The following is a 4,428-nucleotide window of genomic DNA, read 5'->3' on the forward strand; positions in this document are numbered from 1 at the left end:
ATTTTCGGATTGTTTTCCTATTTCTGTGAAAAGTGCCCTTGGAATTTCGATAGGGATTACCTTGAATGTGTAGATCCCTTTGGGTAGTATGGATATTTTAACAATATTAATTATTCCAATCCATGAGCACAGACTCTTTTCCCATTTATTTGTGTCTTCTTCAATTTTTATCATCAGTGCCTTATAGTTTTCAGTGTACAGATCTTTTGCTTACTTGGATAAATTTATTCCTAAGTATTTAATTGTTTTTGATGCTATTGTAAATGGGATTGTTTTCTTTATTTCTTTTTCAGCAGAATAGTTGTTACTATATAGAAATACAAGATTATTTTTGTATGTTGATTTTGTATTCTGCAACTTTACTGAATTTATTAGTTCTAACAGTTTTGTGGTGAAGTCTTTAGGGTTAGGTTGGTCTTATTAAATGCAGTCCCCGAATCCTGTCCCATGACTAATGCAGCGTAAGTTCCCTATAACTTCTGAGAATCAGAACCGTGAACAATTCTCAGAATTGTTTTGACAGTAGTTCTACAAATGGTGGAACTTTTACTGACCTTCTTCAATCTAACATGTGAATTCTTTAGGCTATCTGCTCTCCTGCAGAACAGCCATCTTGAGCAATTCACCTGTTGTGATGGTTTTAATAAAGGCTTAAGCTAACAGCTTTTAGTTGGTTTTTCTTCTTTCACAAATTCATAATTTGGCTGAATATTATTTTCCTTAAGAACTTTTAGATTTTGTTTTTGGATCTCATGGCACCCAGTGTTGCTGATGAGAAGTCCGTTCTGCAGTGGTCAGTTCCCTATTCTGGGGTTAGCACCTTCCTTTGCAGCCTCCGCATTTTCCTGCCAGGACCACGGCTTACAGCTGTGGCTTCCCCGTGCTTTCTTTTTCCAGAAACTGTATAATTTCTGGCCCACCAAAAGTCCTTTCTCTGTTTTTCAAAAATCCCAATGTAATTATTAATTTCTTTTAAAAATGTATGTACCTTTTAAAAAATTCTTATAATGATTTGGTGTTAAAAGGGGAGATTTCAGCATGTGCTCAAGTCGAAATAAGATTAATTTTGTTTGTTTCTTTGGTTGGATCCACATGAAACTATATCCTTCGGGAGTAGAATTGGTGTTCAGATAAGGACTTTTATTTTTACTCTCTACATTTCTCTATTTGAATTTCTGCTTATGAGTTTCCTTTTGATTCAAAATAATGGGGTACTTGATATATTGAACATCTTCCTTTTCCACCTCCCAATGTGCTCACCAGCTTTCTCCACCAGCTCTGGTGCCCTGTCTGTGCAGCTTTCCAGTGTGGACAGCACCCAGGGCTCTGAGCCCTTTGTTTTCCGGGTGGGTTTACCCAATGGAGGCAACAAGAGCAGATCAGACAGGGGGAGGAGATTGAGGTTGAGGCATTTATTCACTGACCTCCCCACTCTCTCCCCCATACTGATTATCCTGTGTTGGTTCGTCCTCCTATGAAGACAACAGTTGCCAGGCGGCCCTTGGCACATAGAGACCCTCACTTCCTCATCTTGATTCTTCAGGCCTAGGGATCACAGTGGCTCCAAGGATGTTAGCCTGGAGACCACATTCCATTGTGGGCTTCTCTACATCCTGCCCACAACTTTGTGATTAGTCCCTTTATTAAATCTTCCTCTAATGACTCAGCCTGAGTGTCATTTATTTTTGCCCTGGATCCTGACCAAAACAAAACCAAAATCAAAAAACAAACCCCAAACCAAAGCAATAAAGTATTGTGGTAACTTAACTATACAGATTGATCTTTTTTGCTGTTTTGTAACAGAGTAAAAGTATTTTAGAAAGAATATAGGTGAAGAAAACTCATTTTAGTTGAAGGAAGTGTGCCACAGAGGGGAAGTAACAATAAATATTTCATGAGTACAAACCTCAAGCTGAAGTCACTCTCTTTCCTGCTCAGCGGTTGCTAGGTTTCTGGGCCTGGAGGGAGAGCAGACAGGAGTATGGCCTGGCAGACAATGGTCTTCACCCAGCACTGTTCAATCCTGCTGCAGAGATTTATAGAATCTCAGAGAGGGATGGGGCTGTGGGGACTGTCTAGTGCAGCGACGCACAGCACAAAGCGCCCCTCTATTTGTGAGATGGATGGCCCCAGATTTAATTTGTGTGGTAACTATTTAGAAACTACCCATGCTGCTACTACTTCTTCAGTGTGTCTATAAAAACCGTTTTAGTGGCTATCATATAGTGCTGATTTTCTCTTTGGGGATTTTGGTGAGTAGCTAACAATGGCATCAGGTAACATTCACAGAATGCTTGCTGTGTGTCAGAGATGGTGCTCGAAGCTTGACATGCATCATGTCCCACGACCCTCACTTAAGCTCCGTGTGGCTACTGTCTACTGTGTAGAGTGGCGTATGATAGTAGTGGACAGCATCATTAGTCCACTTTTACTGATGACGAAAACAAGGCAGAAAGCAGTTAAGGGACTTGCCTATCATCACACAGCCATTAAGTGAGTGAGTAGTTTGACTCTGAACCCCGCACTCTTATCCATTACATGGTTCCTTCCTGTTAAAACATCTATGCAGAAAAATATATGTACATACAATGCAGAAATACTGCTTTGTGCCTAACAACATACCATATATGTTGTTTCATGTCACTAAACACACCATAATGCCATTTTAAGTGACGTCATAGTATTCAGTTGTGTCACTATGCCAGTTTGCTTCATCAATCTCAGTGTTATTTCTGCCTAATAATTCCTTTCTAATTCTGACTCCTCTCATATTATAATCTCCGACCCCAACATTTCCTTGAGCTTCATATCCTCAATTGTAAAATGATGATAATAATAATACTTCCTTCATTGAGTGATTAAATATATATTATGAATCTATTAGTATGATGATGATTCGATGTTACAATTATTGTTATTATTAAATAGAACATCAAACATTACTGTTGGGGAATGGGGCTCTAGATGACTCTGATTTTCTCCATTTTGCTTATAATAATATAATTTGTAGCATTTAAATGTATTGTGTAATAAGGAAAGTTAGTTCATTGGAGTTTTTTGAACAAATTATTCATTTAAATATATAAAGATTAAAATATGCTTTCGCGCTCCTGTCCCACAAGTGGTTTTAACGTTGATCAACAACAGTCACCAGTCCAGAATAAACTCACAGAGTTTTATTTCACTGAGCAATGCTTGTCCTGAGTTGTTTTACCACTTGTCAATATTTCACACTCTCTTATGCAATCAGAAAATGATTCCAAGGACACTTAGCAATGCTTCCCCTTAAATAAATACACAAGAGCTTCCCTCTGATTGCCCTGTATTTCTGATACACGTGCTTCTGCTGGAGTGTTAAGGGCACTAGCAATTCACAGGCAGTCCTTAGATATGCAAGAAAGCGGCTCTTATCTTTGTTATGGGGGTGATGCCATATTATCAGCTCCCTATCTTGCTGTATCATCCTCCAGTGACTTTTGTGAGAGTTTGGTTTGGTGTCTTGATTCTAGTGAGACCCATACACTGCTGCATTTATTCCTGGGCTTTAAACAGGGCTGAAATGGTAGTGTGCTGATGTTTTACAAAACAAGGAAATAACCAGTGAAATGCATCTTTAAAACAGATTATCCTATTTGTAAAAGGGAATCATAAGCACATATAAACAGAACTGAGCCTTTACTGTTTTGGGGACCAGAATGTAATTGTTTTCTCCATGAATGATCCTGTGCCGAAAGTGTGTGTGTGAGAGAAACTGGGATTACATTTTGGTCATCTTCCTTAAGAAAGAGAGATTTAGTAGTTTTCTGTTTCAGTATTTAGCAGCCAAAAACAGCTTGGAACATATTTCATCTACTGAAAGAAAGGTTGCTGATTTGACATAAATGTTAATGAAAGAATAAGACCCAATTCTCAAGATATTTTTTTCTTTTATTTAAAATGTAAACTATCACAACACATTGTACAATAAAATAAAGACCTTAGAGTCACATTAAAACTTTTAAAACATCTCTATATAGTCACAAAACATGAAACATGCTGCAGGGATACAAACATAGTTTGGTACCAAGTCTCAGTACACTTTCACCATGAAAACAAATGGAGAAGCACAGCCTATCTGTGAGTTTCCTTTCTTTAGTAGTAGCTGACGTGACTGCTGCCAACAAAGAGAAATGGTTTCTTTCTTTGGAGAGTATATCTCTGATAGGCTTTTATAACTTCATTGAATACTGTGCTTTGTTGAGAAATTACCACTGACTTCTACTTCTGAGCGAGTTGTCATATTAGAATGACAACACGCTTTTACAACACATATTGGCACAATATGAAAAATAAATACTTTTTGAGTTTTCAACTCAAAACAACAATTATTATTAAATAAATAATTATTCCTCATAGCGCATGTCTCATTTTATCTTGCCTTGGCCATTG

The sequence above is a fragment of the Balaenoptera borealis genome (assembly GCF_965194805.1).
Source record: "Balaenoptera borealis genome assembly, chromosome: 7".
In the NCBI taxonomy this organism is placed as follows: domain Eukaryota; kingdom Metazoa; phylum Chordata; class Mammalia; order Artiodactyla; family Balaenopteridae; genus Balaenoptera; species Balaenoptera borealis.